This window comes from Oryzias latipes, chromosome 14 (assembly GCF_053564925.1).
Source record: "Oryzias latipes strain Hd-rR chromosome 14, Olatipes_Hd-rR_3.1".
Taxonomy (NCBI): domain Eukaryota; kingdom Metazoa; phylum Chordata; class Actinopteri; order Beloniformes; family Adrianichthyidae; genus Oryzias; species Oryzias latipes.
The window spans coordinates 917,729-936,627 of record NC_136250.1 but is presented as its reverse complement, the minus strand read 5'-3'; positions in this window follow the sequence as shown (position 1 = coordinate 936,627).

Here is an 18,899-nt window from a genome sequence, read left to right as displayed (position 1 = left end):
CATAGTCAATATTCATTGTTATGGGTACTACAAGAAGGTGACAGAATTCTTCTTAGAAATGTTGCCCTTACTGGGAAACACAAACTGCAAGACAGATGGAAGCCAATCCCTTACGTTGTAGTAAGAAAACTACTAAATCTACCAGTCTATAAAGTCGAACCTGGACAAGGGCCAGGAAGTGTCAAAACTTTGCATAGAGATCAATTCCTTCCTATTGGTTACCTTGTCAGGATTCCAGAAATTACACAAGCAACCAAAAGTGTCAACCCTCCAATCACAAGACAGCGACAAATATATTGTCAAAGTGAAAGTTACTCCAACTCTGGGATCAGCAGCTCTTCTTCAGACTCAGAGTATGCGTGTGAGTACCCTAAAAAGGACCAAGTTCATAGATTAGTCCAAAGATCCCTAGGATCAGTGTCCGACAAAACAAACTATGACAAGTCTTCCTCTGAGAGTGAACCAGAACATGAAACAAATGAAAATAATCGCAATGAAAGTGAACATTAAAACATTAAACCAGAAACAAATGAAGAAGAAACAGACACAAATGTTGAGAGCTCAAAACACAGAAAATCAACTCGAGAAGTGAAGCCAGTCATTCGATTGAGTTATGACAAACCTGGAAAACAAACTCAGGAACCTGTAACCATTGTACATCATGGCATGGGTATTCAATTGAACCTTAGTTCTCATGACATTCTTCCCAAACCTAAGAAACACTCTAAATCTAGGTATAGACATTGACGTTAGAGGACATCTAAACCTTGAAGAAGGCAGAGAGTGTAGCCCAGTCAAAATTTGAAGAAAACAAACTATACAGCTGCACGGTGGCGCAGTGGTTAGCGCGGGACGTGAAAAACTACATCAACGGGGGACCTTTCTGTGTGGAGTTTGCATGTTCTCCCCGTGCATGCGTGGGTTCTCTCCGGGGTCTCCAGCTTCCTCCCACCGTCCAAAAACATGCTTCATAGGTTAATTGGCAACTCTAAATTGTCCCTAGGATTGAATGGGTGTGTGTTTGTGGACATTCTACCCTGCGACAGACTGGCGACTTGTCCAGGTTGTCCCCTGCCTTCGCCCACAAGTGGCTGGGATAGACTCCAGCAGCCCCGTGACCCCAAAAGGGAAAAAACGGTTAAGAAAATGAATGAAAAAAATTCATTTTAGACTAGGCTACTGAAAGATAAGTATGTGTTATTTGTTAAAAATGTTCAATGGCCACTTGTTGGGTTTGTTTAACAAGTTTTTTTTTAGTTCCATTGGGAATCAAGATTGTTTGGTTTTGTATGTTGTAAAAGTTTTATTTTGCCCCACAGCCTAACCCGTATGTATTTTTTGTTAAGTCTGGAATTTGACTTGTTATGTTACCTGTCTATCCATCCAATCAGAGATAAGTGGGTGTGTCTAAGAGGTGCGATCGGAAAAAAACGCTTCACTAACGGGCTGAGAGAGTCAGACCTTGGTGAGGAGCGGAGCTGACGCTGAGGGCTTGTTTTTTCAAGTCCGACGCAGAGTCAACTTTCTGTTAAAATTGTGTAAACCGTTGTCATGTAAGTAATGATTTTTTTAGATGTGTTTAAACTGCTAGCTTGGCACCATGACCATGACTACATATCACAATATGCAGCCGAATGCTAATTACGACTAGCTTTAGCATGTTAAGTGTAACGTTGTGGGATAGTTTTTCACTGAGCTAGGTAAAAACAGCCCAAAACAAATTCTTAAAGTTCTAAACGAGACTTTGACCATAGACAAGTCTTTTTTAGGACCCTGCGGAAGTATGGAGTGATATTTCTGCCACCACGTTGCACACAAAACCCTTTAAGTCGCACACAAAACTTTCTAAGTTGAAAGTGAAAACAACCGTGCTTTTCAATAATTGTAATGTATTCTGCTTTGATTTTTTTTGGTTTAGTTTTTTTTCCTTTCAAAAACGTTTTTTTTTGCTTTCAAAAGAGTTTTTTGCGTTTGCAAAACACATGTTTTCAAGTGCGTTGCGTCAAATCTCGCTTTTGTCCTATCTTTGATTTTGCTGACCACTTTAGCATGATAAAACTGCCACTATTGCACCGCCAAAAAGAAATTTGCATGCGTTGTGTGTCATCTCACTTTTTACTTATCTTTGATCTTGCTGAGTTAAGTTTCAGTTTTACGTGACAAAACTGCCATCCACCAGCTGCTGATTGGTCCAGATTCTAACCAATCAGGTGTCTGTGTCTCATATTGACGGTGCTTGGAGGCAGACATGGACTTTAGACTTTGTGTCGGTTTTGTTCGTACGGGATTCTGCCGTTTTCAACCATGCTGGCCCGTTTCTCTCAGAGTAAAATCCAGAAGGAGCAGCAAAGCAGCTAAAATCAAACCGAGTTTTGTATTTATTCATGTCAGTGTAGTGACCAACGTGTTTAAAATGTCAGCAGCACAAAAATAAAGTCCGAGCTCCGACTCCGTCCAGCCGGAAGTTAAACTTTTTAAGATTTGTATCTGAGCTATTCTTTTCTTTTAATCAATAAATGTTAAAATGTTAAGAGAAAATAGAAGTTTATCATGAGTAACTTTTTTTTTTACTTTGGAAAAACGCTCACAAGTTCTAAAACATGAGACTCTTTGAAAATGAACATAAAAGTTAAAAATGCTTGTTCTGCTAAATACATTGATTGAGTCTACTGTGGTGAGCCATCATTATTTTGCTTATTATTGCTTTTCATCTGATCCCAAACACGTGTGCAGCATAAAATAAAATGTGCTTTCAATCTTTTATTTTTTTGTTTTAAAAAACAGACCTTAAAGAAAATCACATTTCTCTATAATAATTTGCTCTGCAGGATTCACAGATCTCAATACCACACAGACCTGTTGATTTAATGTCAGCAGATAAACTTTACAGTTTCAGGAGATCCTCAGCCATAAATTCACAAAACTTGTTTTATGAAAATTAACCAATGCTAAAATAATAAAGTATGAATTATTGTTAAAATTTAAAAAAAAATGAAAATGTATTCATCCAAAGCGACAACATTGATCGTAAAAAGAGCTGGTTCGGTTTGTGAGCCTCGGCAGCAGACACCATGTTAGATACATACAGTGATTTGATTGGTTAGAATCTGGACCAATCAGCAGCTGTTTGATGGTAGCTTGATCACGTCAAACCGAAACTTAACTCAGCAGAGATAGGAAAAAAAGTGAGATGACACACAACGAATGCAAATTTCTTTTTGGTGGTGGCAGTGGCAGCAAAATCAAAGACAGGATAAAAGCGAGATTTGACACAACGCGAAAACATGCGTTAAAACGCAAAAAAAAAAACGTTTTTGAGAGCAAATAAAAAGTTTTTAAAGGCAAAAAAACTAAACCACAGCAGAATAAAAAAATGATTGAAAAAAAAATATTCAATATTTTCACTTGAAGCTTAGAAAGTTTTTGTGTGCAACTTAGAAAGTTTTGTGTGCAACTTAGAAAGTTTTGTGTGCAACTTAGAAAGTTTTGTGTGCAACGTAGTGGCAAAAATATCACTCCATATGGAAGATCGAGCATACCCTGCCGGTCGTCTGAGCCGATTCCAACCCCCAGGCCTCAGAGATTCCCGCCTCCTCTTACTCTGTCCTGCTGCGCAGCTGGATACCGCTGAGTTTGTCTACAGAGCATTTTCGCACGCCAACAGTTGCCCTGACCATCAGATAAGTGAGTACATGAAGGTTTTTCTTTTTTGCGTGCTTAGCAAGTGAAACTTAGGGCCTTCTTCAGTTTTTGGCCACAACGCACCCGAGCATCGATCAGGCCTGCAACAAAAACAGAAAAAAGGGGGGGGGGACAAAACTAATTTTTTGTTGTTGTTTTCAGTGTAAGGATTGTTTTTTTCCCAACCTCTTCTTGATTAACGTAAACTGTAATTTTTTTAATTTAAAATGTGTGTGGGGGTTAATTAAAAATAAAAGAAGAAAAAAACCAAATAAGGTTGTAATGTTTAAATCCAAATTATTCTTAGTAGGAAAAGTCTAATGTTGCTAAATTCCTGTTAAGTGGAGGCCCCGCCTATTTCCAGTATTTTCTATATATTAGTTTTAGTGATTTTTGTATTTCCTGTTTACCCCTAACAAAATCAAATTATATGAACCCAGGACACCGCCCTTAGTAATACGACATAATAACAAAGGGTTATTCATCTAGTTACATGGGAGGGGTGATACACATGATAATGTTCCAATACAAACCTGGAATGCATGTGGATCTGTTAGACCAGGGGTCGCTAACCTGAACCTGTCAAAGAGCCATTTGGATCAGTTTCCCACTGAGATGAAAGCACAGGGAGTCGCAACACTAGATGTGTTAGAAAAATGTTTTTGCCGATATATCACCATAGTTCATTTGGCAATACTTGTATTGATTCAAAATGCTGTCAGAATATGTATTTATTTGTTTTAATTATTATTATTCTTTATGGGTGTGATGTTTCCTTTGATCTAATTCATCTAATTCAAATCTAATTCATTTTACTCGGAAATAGGGTTTTTTTTAGTCTAGGGGGATAAAAGGATTTTTTGGGGGGGCAATCATGTGTCCTCTATGAGATTGCCTTTGCCTGTCTGTCCAGAAAAACTTTCCATCCCATAACAGACTCTGGTCGGCGTTCAAAGCTGCAGACACGCCACCCCCCCTCCGCGTACTCACGCTGCTCTCTTCCTCCTGCCTGCTCCCTTTACCTGACGGTGGTAAAGGCACCACAACAATCTGAGAACATGATAGTTATTTTACAAAAACACAGAGAGCCGCAGCATTTTGGACCGTTTAGCTCTTTCCACCATCGTATATCTTTGATAGCGTTCCTGTGTGCGCTTCCTTGTCTTGTGCGTGCGCCACGTGCTGTCTGAACAACAGCCCAGCCCCCATGCACACAAAAGCCAGACAGACCTCCTCTGCAGCGAGAATATCATCAATAATTAACAGAAAATTGACTGACTTGATGAGTTAAATATGGCAGATAACGTTTATATCTTGTGGGACACAAAAAAAATGCAACTTCTCCAGGGGCTCGTTCAATACCGGGGCTCTCGGTACCCATCCCTACTCAGAACACAACCCTGGGGGAGCTCCAGTGCTGAGAATGAGTGATTGTGAGAGATGATTGCCCACTCGCACTGCCTGAGGTCTTTCTTGTAGGAAGTTGGAGAACCATACACAGGGATGGGTAAAGGCCCAAGATCTTCAACTCAGTGGTGAAGATGGAGGCAATTATAGTGTTAAATGCTGAACTGTAGTCAACAAACAGCATTTTCACATATTTCCCCTTCCTGTTGTCCAAATGGCTGAGGGTAACATGAAGGAGGCGTGTGATGCATCCTCTGTAGATCTGTTCAGACGGTGTGCAAACTGTAGCGGGTTCAGGGTGACAACGAGAGAAGAGGTGATGAAATCTTTGATGAGTCTCCTGAAGTACTTCATCACCACTGAGGTCAGGGCGGCAGTCGTTTGGGCAAACAGGAACAAGGGTGGACTGTTTGAAGCGCATCAGGATTGTAGACTGTTCCAGGGAGAGGCTTTGGATCTTAGTGAACACAGGAGAAAGCTGGTCAGCACCGACCTTCAGGATCTTACCGGTGATGCCATCTGGTCCTGCTGCCCTCCTGATGCGAAGCGGAATCTCAGAACATTGCGGACAGACTTATTCACCCACAGCTTCGAGTTTGGAAACGTTTTGATGATGGTCTTGTGCATAGCGTCATCCACTAGTTTCCCAAATGAATTCCACAACCGCTTCCGTAACCCTTGTGCTATCCTAGGCACTTTAACGTTGGGAGTTGGGTCATCTAGACCCACTAGACAGTGCTCTGAACCTTTTTTCTTCAATGATTTGTGATCTTCACTGGTGTCCATGGATTACATGAAATCTTTCCACCTTTATCCACCTTTGTCATGGTAGGGAGAACACGTCAATGGAAGGGTGGGGTCATCTAAGACAGCACAAGGGGTAAACATGCTGATCTCATCAGAGCTGTGGCAAAACATGCCCTAGTCAACGTCATCTACAGCATCCAGCAGAGCGGCCACCGATGGGTCAGTCCAGACCTCCCTCCAGGCCAGAGCTTCCTGCATGAGCCTTTGCTTATATTTTGGGAAGAGGAAAATGGCAGCGTGTCAGGATATTTTAAACGGTGGACAAGATTGGGTCTTGTAGCCGTCTCTGACTGTGGTGACAGTGTTCTTTCACCCCTGGTGGGGCAGCTGCTGTGCTGGTAAAAGTTTGGTGCTGAGCGTTTAAGGTTGGCACTGTTAAAGTCCCCCGCCACAATAACCACAGTGTCCCAGTGCTGAGTCTGGTGGCAAATGCGGCTCGCATAAAGCAGTGTCCGTGTACGTGTCCGCCTGGGGCAAATGGACTATGACCAATGTAAAGTCCTGTGGAAGGTAGAAAGGACGAGGTTTGATGAACAATAGTTCCAAGTTGGGCATGCAGGAGCCTGTGAGAGGAACAATGCTCGCACTGCTGCACCAGCTCTGGCCTCTCCTCGTCTTCCCAGAGTCCTGTGTCCTGTCCATGCGGTGAACCGAGAAGAGCTCGGCCGGCTGGACGGCGTGGTCTGGCACAGCTGAATTGAGCTATGTGAAACAGAACAGATTGCAGTCCCCAATGTCCCTCTGGAACTTTATGCTGGCCCGGAGGTCGTCAAGCTTGTTCTCCAGTGACCGGACATTAACTGGTAGGATGTTGGGCAGAGGTGTGGAGTGTTCATGGGGCCTCTGCCTTCCTGCAACCTCCTTTCCCCTGACGCCTCCGCCTTGAGTCATGTCCTTTGTTCTTCCACAGAATCTCACTCAGCCAGCAGAAATCCAGGATCAAAATGGTGAGTACGTTGTACACCAATGGAGATAAAAATACCTCTATTGTAGCAAATCTACTCCCTGCTTTTGTTTAACAGCAAAAACAAGTAGTAGTGGTTGGAGCAGATGTGACAACAGCCGACCTCACTGGTGCCATGTTAAAATTGTATAAACTTTTTAATATTTTTAAACTCTTGCTGATGTCAAAAGGCCCTGTGTTTTGATCTTTTGATCTAAAAAGTCTTATCTTCTGTAAAATCTGCTTATATAGTAAAATCAGTTGGATGCATTTATTATTTTATGCTCCACAACAATGATAAGTTTTTGTCCAGAGGGAACTAAATATGTGTAGTTTTCCATCCATACATACTTATTCTATATATTTATAAACCAACAAAGCCATGTTTATGATTAGATTACAAGCACAGGTAAACAGGAAAAGGATGATACCCCCCCATAGTATACTTGACATGTAACAATAGAAAAGGCTATTTTAATTTGTGCTGCTAAAATGTTTTCAATAGTTTAAATATACTGCAGCAAGATAAACCTACAGAATGTTTCACAGAGTGTGTTATTTTAGAATAAAAACAATTTCAATGTTTTAATAAATATAAAGATGCATTATTCTAAAGGGTAAATAAGGCAAGGCTAAGTGGCTAATATGGGGTTTTGGTCTGTTAGAAACAGGCCCAAATGGCTCTGGGTGGAAAGATTGACACATAGATAGACATAAAAACAAAAACAAGTATAATCTTTAAATGGTGAATAAAAGAATACAGAAAAACATCCATGTTAAGACTTGGCCTGAGCAGAAGGTGATCAATTAAAAGATTAAGTGTTTTGCAACACATGGGCCCATCTGCTTTTGGGCCTAATAGCAGGGCCATCAGCTCATTTTCTGAAAGCCTCCCACGAACTGAAAGCGTGCTTTTCACATCAAAGCAGCCAGCTTTAGCTTGTCAGCAGACAAAAAGGAATGCTAATTTAGCTCCCTCTTGTATAGTAGTGAAAGACTCCTTCAATTAACTGGATTTCAATGGCAAAAAATGAGTAGGTGGGAGTAAAGAAAAAGATGCAAAGAGAGACTGTCTGTATTGGCAATAATTCTCATTGAATAAAAAAGAACTCAGAGCCATTTGTTTCCAACCACACATCTGAGGACTTAACACTATAAAAACATGGCTTCAAAGAGTCCATGATGGGTTAAATAGAAGCCATAATCTAATTAAAACATTGGACAGAAGTAAATAGTGCTTTGATTATGATCTGAGATTTAATTTAGTAAAATAGTCTGCTCGAGGGGGCTCTGAGTTTTAATATCATACTCATAACATTGCTGTGACATTTTTGCTTTCAACTTGACAAGACGTTTGCAAAACTACTGTAAAAGAAGTATGTGTACAAACACTACTACCGGTACTTTATTACAAGATGTTTCTTCTGTTATTATGACTACAGCCACAAGGTGGCGCATACCAGAGCTTTCGTGTCCGTCTCAATTTTGTGTAAACACAGAGGGTTGTGTCAGAAAGATTATCCTACCTTAAATCAAAGCTTTTAGATCTGATCAATTCAAGTGATCAATGAACGTCTTTGTTTTCTGGAATCTGGATCAAAACTGTATGGCTGGAAAGCTCCAATATTGCTCGTCATTTTTGTTGCACTGCTAATGTTAGGTTGAGGTTGTGAGGAGCTATGAGCTAGTGGGAGAGAGTGTAAACAAAGGGATGATGGAAAGTGTGGGCAGGTTTATTCCACACCAACAGTCCCGCCCACAACTCAAATTTCTAATGAACTTCTGCTGCTCTGCAGAAACTATGTCCTTGAAAAAGTTTTTGGATTTTGCCTAAAAACAGCATTATCAAAAATAAAAGATCACTGGGAACACTTGGAAAATAGATTGAAATATGATCGGAGTGGGACTTTATGTAGGATTGGTCTTGCTTAAAAACAGGGGTGCAACAATTCCCTTTAACAGAAATTTCGTTCATATCATAATTTGTGGTTGCTGATATGATTCAGTCGATTTTGGTTTATTTTAAACGATCCGATTAGATCTGATACAGTAACCTAAAATGGATCCAGGACATTTTTAGCCTAAACTTCAACCAGTGTGACTTAGAGATAAATACTGGGTACTGAACAGTGAAGGTAAAGTTTTCCAGATTTCCGAATCATGTTGACATTTTCAGGTGTGAAGATTTTTGGGGCCAACCGGTATGTTTGTATTATTTGAGTGTGTCTGTGGATAGACTGGTCCTGTCCAACAGCTGACCAAACAGATCAGAGTAAAAACCTCTTGTGTTGGACAGATTTCACAGTTATAATAGGGGGTTTATCATTCTTCTGAAACAAAAGGTGATTTTTATTTCATTCATGTTTGTCTTAAATTTTTGACCGGACCCAAAAAAAGAAGACTGAAGGAAAGAGTGGGATGTTAGAGATGGGGAATAATAGTACTAATGAAAGGAAAGAAAAAATGTTGGAATATGATTTAGAAGTAGGAGGGGGTAGAAACACAAAGCAACAAGTTGCTGGATGTTTAGTATTTTTTCTGTCTTGCCAGTTCAAAGGGTGGGAAATGTCCGAAGACACACTCAAAAATTACAAACAAACCTGTTGGCTCAAAAGAGCTTCACACACACGCAGGTCAACACCTACACAATACAACGATGGCTCACATGCACATACCTATGTTACGGCCCCAGGCCATGTGCTGTGTTCTTGGTGCCTGCCCTTTTTCTGTTCATCCTGCACATGTGCTGGTGTTTGAAAATCAGAGGACAAAGATAAAAGTAGGAGCTCTTGGTGTGACTCTCCTCAGGGCTTACTGCCACATCCGGGTCCGCTGCTGCATCTCTGGTTCTTACTCCCCTGCATGCACTCATCTGTTTCGCTTCTCTTTGTTTGTTTGATTCATTTAGAAATACAGGCTTCATTCCCAGACACACATGCAACTACACATTGTCATGCTTTATGTTATTTTGGTTGTTTATTTTTCTTTAAATATATTGAAATTACTTTGAGTGCTAAAACTGGCTTTGTTTCCTCTCTAATTTGTTACTGTAGAGCTAATTGTAGCAAATTGGGGGCTTGTTTAAACATGCTGTTTTGGCTGGATGTTTTGTGGTTTTTGCATTGTTTTGTTGGTGTGTGGTTTTGTGTGCGCAGGGGTTTCTGTTCATGTGGGCTTTGTGCCTTTCAATTTTATAGTTGTCGCTGGCTGAACTCAGGGGTTAAGGACCACTATATTTTTGTGTGATTTTTGGCGGTGTTCCCTCATCGGTTTAGCGTTGTTTTCCTATAGGGGGCTCACCGCAGGTGTTTTGCTTAGTGTGGAGGTACAGCGGGCAGGGCCTTCCTCTTCCCTTTTCCCAATGTCAGCCCAGGAGCACTTCCTTGGTTTCAGGAGAGGGCCTACTTGTCTGGTCACACAGGTTTTTAGTGCGTAAGTACCCACCTCTACACCTCCCGTAGACTAGGGTTGAGTAAGCCAGTGTTGGGTTGAGAAGTCAGCTGGATACATTATACAAGGAAGCTGGGAACTTTGACCATCTGTCCCCTACCCCATCCCTGGCGGGGGGTACCAGGCTCTCGGCAACGGTGGCCATGCCCCTTGGGTGCTGGCTTCCTCTCTCCACACAGGGAGAGGGAAATTACATCTGAGCCTGGAGGTGTCCGTCTCCCTGTGGTGTGGGTTCTGGTCCTTGCCCTCGTGCACCGGCCTTCTCCAAAATTCCAACTGTGGGTGAACCTAGTCGGGCCATGTTTACAAAAATCCTTGGGAACCCACACATCTCTTGGGCGTCCTCTGTTGGGCCCCAAGGGGGCTGCACTTCAGGTTGGGCTGGAGCTTCCACTCTCTGGCCCCCCATGCCTCCCTTCTCTTTGTCATTGGAGGCCCCTGTGGCGGTCCTGCTGGCCCTGGCCTGGGTTGTGGTTGCCCGGCGGGCAGTTTTTTTCTACCTGCTACTGTGCGGGTGTTGGGGGGTTCCTGGCTGAAGCTGGTGTTATGGCGGGGGTTTTGGTGTGGGGATGAATGGGCAGTCTCCCTCTTTTATTTTACATTCCATCATCCACCTCAGAAGAACACAAAGACTTTTTTTCCGTCCGGTACAACAAAAAATATGCAAAAAAAAAAATGCAAGATTACAAATACAATAAAGATGAAGAAAGTTTAGCCTAAATTACAAAAGAGGTTTATTCTGATCATATGCTGTTATCTTTTTATATCAACCTCTCTGTTTCTATCCAGTCTTCCTCGCACCATAAGCTTCCGTAAAATGCAGACATCAACCTGGACAATTTATCCTCACTCATCCATAGCCTGCCCTGTCCTGATGGCGTCTCCACCCCTGAGGAACTGATCTCCTACTACAATTGTAGCCTCAGTAATTTTCTAGACATTCTCGCCCCACTCAAATCATTCAACGTTTCTGGACCCTGGTTTACTTTCAACCGCAGACAACTCAAAGCTAAAGGTCGTCAAATAGAACGACTCTACAAGAAAACGGGGCTAACTTTTCACAAGGACATGTATTGTAACCATATCATTCAGTACAAAGACTCCATCTCTAAAACCAAAAACAGAATATTTTTCCGGTTTAATAAATTCCTATGAAGGCAACTCAAAAGCTCTATTTTCCATCCTCTCACGTACAACAACCTGCCAAAATTCACTTCTTCCTTACTTGTACACCTTTGATTTCTGTAACACCCTAGCATCATTTCTTTCTTCAAAAATCCGGCACCAGCTCTTCTCCCCCCACATCAGCTATTCTCATCATTTAACATACCATCAGTTGAGCAAATCACTGAACTCATTAAAAATCCAAAACCACCTCCTGACAACTTGACCCAATTCCCACTGCTCTGGTCAAGGCTACTCTCCCCTCTTTATCCCCCCTCATTACTAGCATCATTCCCACCTCCCTTAAGACTGGAACTGTTCCTCCTGTTCTCAAAACCGCAGCTGTCACCCCCATACTGAATAAAACAGGTTCTGATCCCACCAATTTCAATAAGTACTGCCCAATCTCAAATGTTCCACTCATTGCGAAAATCCTTTAAAAAACTGTTGCCTCTCAACTCCATACCCACCTCTCTTCCAAAAACATATATCAATAACTCCAGTCTGGCTTCCGTCAATTTCACAGTACAGAAACAGCCCTCCTTAAAATTACCAATGACCTTTTTCTTGCCGCTGACTCTGGTTTAGCCTCCATCCTCCTTCTACTTGATCTGACTCTGGCCTTTGATTTAATCTCACACCCCATCATTCTGGAAAGACTTTTAACCGTTGGCATCATTGAATTACCCCTTAGCTGGTTCCAGTCCTATCTCACAGGCCGCACGCAATTTATCCAATTAAAATCATTCACCTCTCCTACAGTTCCAATTACCACAGGTGTGGCCCAAGGCTTCTGGGGCCTTTGCTATTCATCATTTATCTTCTCTCACTTGGTTATATCTTCCGTAAACACAACATTCACTTTCACTGCTATGCAGATGATACCCAGCTCTACCTCCCTCTCCAAATGCCTCCTTGAAATAAAATCCTGGTTCACTGCAAACTTCCTTAAATGAAATAGCAACAAAATTGAACTTCTGTTTGTAGGAACAAAGACTACCCTAAATAAACGCCCTAACTTCTCTATTTCCTTTGATGACTCCTCCATCCTCTCCTCCCCACAGGTGAAGAGTCGGGGTGTCATCCTTGTCAGCACTCTCTCCTTTACTGCTCACATCAATAACATCACCCGGACCGCTTGTTTCCACCTTCAAAATATCCGCCGACTCTCTCCCTCTCTCAGTTCTCACTCCACAGCCATTCTAGTCCACAGTCTCATCACCTCCCGTCTGGAGTACTGCAACTCCCTTTAATATGGACTCCCTTACAAAAGTATACACAAACTACAACTGGTCCAAAACTCTGCTGCCCGGATCATAACACAAACCCCCTCAACTATGCATTTCATACCGGTCCTGCAGAAGCTCCACTGGCTACCAGTAACTCTTCGGATTAAGTACAAAATCCTTATTCTGACCTTCAAAGCCCTCCATAACCTCGCCCCTCCATTTCTGTCTGACCTTATCCATGTTACCATTCCCACCCACTCCCTTAGGTCTGCTTCCTCCAGCTTGTTACACCCACCGCTCGGCTCATCTCCTGGAGGAGCGCCCGGTGCACGTTAAAGTCAAGTCAAAGTCCCATTAACTATCACACCTAGATGTGTAAAATTGACCCCCATTCCCTGGAGGAAGTGTGAGCTACACATACAGCCATGTCCAGGAACCATTTGGTAGTTTAACCCCCCCCCCCCGAATCCAACCCTTTAATGGTGAATGTCAAACAGGGAGGTGCTGGGTATTCTTTTTAAAAGGTTTGGTATGACTTAGCTTCTATTTGAACTCACAACCTTACAGTCTCAGGGCAGTCACTCTCCCACAAGGTCACTGAGCTGGTTGCCAAGCTAGATCTGATGAACCTAATGATCTGAGAGTAGTTCCTAAGTTTGATGTAAAGGACCCATAGACTATTTTTTGGGCTGAGGAAACACACTTTATCCTGTATCAGTCCCATTGGTGTTTTCCTGGACAGATCACCCAACATAGGTCAGTGGCTTTCACAGGAAATTAATATTTGTAGTTACTGTTAGATCTGTGATAAAAGCAGGAATTAAGATTTCAGCACTGGCTCTAGAGAGAAAGGGTCTCACTCGAGCGATATTCCACATATGGTAAAATGCAGTTATAGTTACTTGATTCACGTGTTGGTCAAAGCTAAGATATGCATCTAGAATCACACAGAGGTTCCTTTTGTATCACAAACAGTCACACAGTTGGTTGACAGATAAAATTGGACCCTATCTCTCTCAGCTTCAGAACTGATTACCAAGACTTCTGTTTTGTCCTGGTTGAACTTCAAAAAGTTCTCTCCCATCCACATTTTATATCTGAATTACAGTTTAAAAGACTGCCCTTCGTGTCATCAGAAGACAAGGCTACATACAGTTGATTGTCATCACCATAGCTATGAAAGTTAATGGCGTGTCTCCTGATAACTTCACCAAGCGGAAGCATGTAAAAGATCAAAACATGTGGGCCCCAGGATGGAGCTTCCATAAAATAAGGATGTCTTGGGGCACCCCACATGTCAGTTTGTGACTTTCAGATGAAGAATAATTTAAATCAACAATAAAATCTCAATCTGTGAGGTAGGATTTAAACCAATTAAAAGTTGTCCCAGTAATACCAACCATGTCACGAAGTCTGTTTAAAAGGATAGAGTGGTCCATTGTGTCAAAAGCTGCACTCAGGTCCAGTAAGACTAAAACAGATACTCTCTTCATGTCAGCATTGGACCTGAGATCATTCAAGACCCTTACAAGTGCCATATCTGTTGAGTGGTGAGGTCTAAAACCAGATGGAAACTTTTCTAAAATTGTATTTTTATTAATAAAATCACTCAGTTGGGTTACAACAAGCGTTTCTAAAAAGTTACTTAAAAATGACAAGTTGTATACCAGCCCGTAGTTATTTAAATTGGACACATCTAAACCACAGCAACAATCTTCCTCCATCCATTTGCTCTTTAACCTCATTCTTTGCATTTAAAAATGCCTGTTTAGTACATCTTCAAGACTCATGTAACTGTTTTTGATTTAATTTGATTTCTTTCCTGCTTTTTATTCACTTACCTTAAACTAACTGCTAATAGGTGCAGTGTGTGTGCGCACGTGCGCGTGTGTGTGCGCGCCTGCTCGTTGTCTTGTGTTTTTTAAGTTCATCATTGTTTGGACATATGTAAAGTTTGCTCAACTGTATCTGTTGGTATTTGCTTGTTTTGTTGTATGTTGAGGACCCCCTTGAAAACGAGATGACACATCTCAAGGGGCTTATCCTTCAAACAAATAAATTGAAGTACCGTTTTTGACACAGTCTATTTTATGTTGAAAGTGCTGATGTCAGAATAAAGAAATCAAAATTTTTATATATTGACAAGTATAAGTGTTATAATTCAAGGATTTTAAATATTTAAAAGCTACATTGTATAAATAAATGGCTTAATTGCCATAAAAACATAAAGGGAAATTTTAGAAATGGGGAAATGAGACTTTGTGGCTCTTTTGATTAGTAATAAACTGGACCCAAGTGACTCTAGTTTAAACTGCTATTATGAGAAGAAATGCTAATTAACTACTAAAAATTAATCAGTTACTATTAGGTCGGCTGGATCCAAGGGTTTTACTGTTATTATTTATAATCCATTCATTTTCTAAACCATCAGTTGGATGCAAAGCTGTGTGCAGCATTTTTTTGTCAAATGTTACACGTGTCATACATGTTCTTCAGCTCAGTTTTATGTTATTTTCCTTTATTCACTTGGACAGTTTGATCCTTCATTAATGGAGTTATGTGTGTTTTAATAAGCAGACAAAATTTAAAAGGATTTCTGCTAGAATAACAAGCAAACATATGTTTTTATGCAACTAATTGTTACTATAAAATTTTATAATAAATAAATAATGAGTTATTTAACATTAAGGAGTAGTTCCAAATATTTTTTTTTTACATTTGGTTACATGTATAAGTTATATCTGGCCCTTTGAGGACAACCACTATGCTGATGTGGCCCTCGGTTAAAATGAGTTTGACACCCCTGAACTAGACTCTTTTTCATTGGTAAAAGTACCTACACCCGCTGACCAGAATGGAAAATAAGCTTTTTTTACCAAGAGAAAATGACAGATTTCTTTTTTCTTTGTTTTGATCTCATTTGACAAATCGTTACATGCAAAGCGGCATGCTTTGTGACCCTGCCCTTCTATCCTAATGACTTCATCCTCTAACACATCTTCAGACAGCCTTTAAAGCCTGCATATCCAGTTTATGAAGTCATCATCTTACTGCAATTAATAATATCTTGTTGGACCGAGACAATTAACTTCCTGTTTTATGGCCATCAACAACAAAAAACTCTGGCTGGATTAGGAAACCCCCTCACTGAGTCATCGAAGGGGATTATGAAGGACTTCAAAAAGACATTTAGTTGTGTAACCTCTCATCTATGTAGAGATTAAAAAGCAATAGCACTCAAACTGAGGAGTTTTTTTATTTGTTGGCTAAAACTGCATAAAGTTTTTACTTTTTTTTTTTTTTTTGAACTTATTTTTTATTCAAACTTTTGCAACAGAGCATTACACACAGTGTTCTTCATGATTTCCACAATAATCAACCTGAATACAGTGGGTACATTCAAACAAAGATACACACAGGAAGTTGACTCACTGTAAGACTCTTCACCTTAAATAAAAATATAAAAACTAAACATGACAGCCTTTGACTAGCTAGAGGTATTATCAAGCTGATGACAGTATCAATGATTTTGCTGGGCCCCATCTTGCATTAAAGTTTTGCATTTGATGTCTTAATAGGAAAGTTATTCTTTCCATTTGAAAGATTTCTCTTACTTTCTGAATCCAGATATCTAGGGTGGGTGGCTCTGTTTTCATCCATCTAATTGTAATGCATTTTAATGCTGCTGTAAAAAGTACATTTAGAAGGTATGATTCTGTCCGCCCTCGTATCTGTGCTGGGATGATACCAAGGAGCGCTACCATTAAATCTCTTGGTATATCGACTTGAAATATTTGTTTTATAGCTCTGTACACCTCATCCCAAAAATTTTGCAGTTTAGGGCAAGTCCAGAAAACATGTGTATGGTTGGGCACCGCTGATCCACAGTTCCTCCAGCACAGGCTTGGTACATTAGGATTCATCTTGGATACAATGTCTGGGGTCCTGAAGTATCTACTGATTACCTTCCATTCAAATTCCCTCCATGTGTTTGAGTTTGTGGCCAAGTGTGCTTCTGTGCATGCCTCCTCCCACATCTCATCGGGTATGCCTCTGGCTGCCTCCGCCTACCAACCCTGCTTAGCCCTAACGGGTCCATCATTATTTATTGACACAAATATTTTGTAGGCCTTTGTTATCAATTTTTTATCCCCATCCTCTTTTTGATACTGTATTAACAGAGCCTCAATTGGTGTGGGGTTCAACACTTTGTTCTACTCCTTATGAGTGGTCAGAAAGGACCGCATCTGCAGGTATCTGAAGAAGTCAGACTTTTGAAGTTGGTATCGTCTGCTTAACTGTTCAAAAGACATGAGATGCTCCGAATCAATTAGTTGATGGATATATAAAAGTCCCTGGTTTGACCATTTTGTGAAGCCCTTATCTAGAGAAATAGGTGTGAAGGATTTAATATGCCTTATGCTTAAAACTGCAGAAAGTTTTTTTGGTAATTTAAATGAAGTTCTAACTTTATTCCAGATACTAAGAGTGTTTTTAGTCCACAATGAAATGTCCTTAATCGAGGCATCTGCAAATAGAAGAGTGTGCAGTGGTTCTGAACACATTGATTGTTCAATAGTCAACCATCTTGTTTGGGTGTCACTTTTCATCCATGAGATTATTGGTTTCAGTTGTGCAGCCCAGAAGTAGTATTTCAAGTGAGGTAGATTGAGTCCTCCCTCTTCCTTGACCCTTTGGAGTGTTTTATATTTTATACGGGGCCGTTTATTTTGCCATATAAATTTTGAAATAAGTTTATCCAGTTCTCTAAACATAGATTTGGGAATTGATATTGGCAGCATTTGAAATAGGTATAGTAGCCGCGGGAGAACATTCATACGGACGGTTTCAATGCGTCCAAGAAAAGAGATGGGTAAGGCCGACCATCGATCCAAGTCATTTCGGATTGTATTCAGGATTTTACCATAGTTGGCATCAAATAATTTATCTAAAGAGGGCGAAATACAAGTGCCCAAGTATTTTATGCCTTCTCTAGGCCACCGAAATCCACTTTGTTGTTTTACCTCCAGTGGGATATTACTATTAAGGTCCATGGCTTCTGTCTTGTCCACATTTATTTTGTATCCTGAAAAAAAGCCATATTCAGAAATCCTTCTCTTCAAACATGGTATAGTTGAGGTTGGCTCTGTCAAGTACAATAGAACATCATCTGCATATAGTGATATTTTATGCTGTTCTTTGCCAATTAGAACTCCTTTGATACCATCATCTTCCCTGATGAGCTGGGCCAATGGCTCAATGCTAATGGCGAATAAAAGCGGCGACAAGGGGCACCCCTGTCTACAGCCCCGCTCCAGATTGAATCTAGCTGATCTGAAGCCATTTACTTTAACAGCTGCCTGGGGTGAGGCATACAGTGTTCTGATCCAATCAACAAATTTGGGTCCAAATTTAAACCTTTTTAATGTCAGTATTAGGTATTTCCATGATACTCTATCAAATGCTTTTTGGGCATCTAATGATATAACTGTTGTTACAGGATTACCCTCCTTTTGATGAGATATAATGTTTAGTAGGCGACGCAGGTTATTTCCGTAGTGTCTTCCAGCAATAAACCCAGTTTGATCAGGGTGTATGATTTGGGTTATGATTTTGTTTAATCGTTTGGCCAGAATAGCAGTTAATATTCTCAGATCTCCATTGAGCATAGACAGTGGGCGATATGAATTACAATCTGTAGAGTCCTTCCCTTCTTTATGTATTACTACTATTGTGGCATCAGACCAGGATGGGGCCATCGTTTTATTTTCTAGTGCATATCGGTAAGCATCCAGCAGCAGTGGGGTAAGCACATCACTAAAGTGTTTATAAAATTCATTAATGAAGCCGTCTGGCCCGGGGGATTTGTTGTTTTTTAAGGATAGGATAACTTGCTTGATTTCCCAGTCTTGAACTGGCTCATCCAATTCTTTGGCTACTGTATCAGATAGTTCAGGAACATTGATATTTTGTAAATATTGTGCTATAGTTGATTCATCGGGACAAGTATCGACATCTTGGTAAAGCTCTTTATAGAATGTTGCAAATGTGTCCGCTATGTCTTTTTGGTTTTGTAATAAATGTATTCCCTAATTTTAACTTCTGAACGATATTTGATGATTGTTGTTTCTTAAGTTTAAAAGCTAAGAGTCTGCTCGCTCTGTTTCCATGTTCATAATATTGTTGTTTGGCAAAGCGAAGGTTTCCCTCAATCTTCT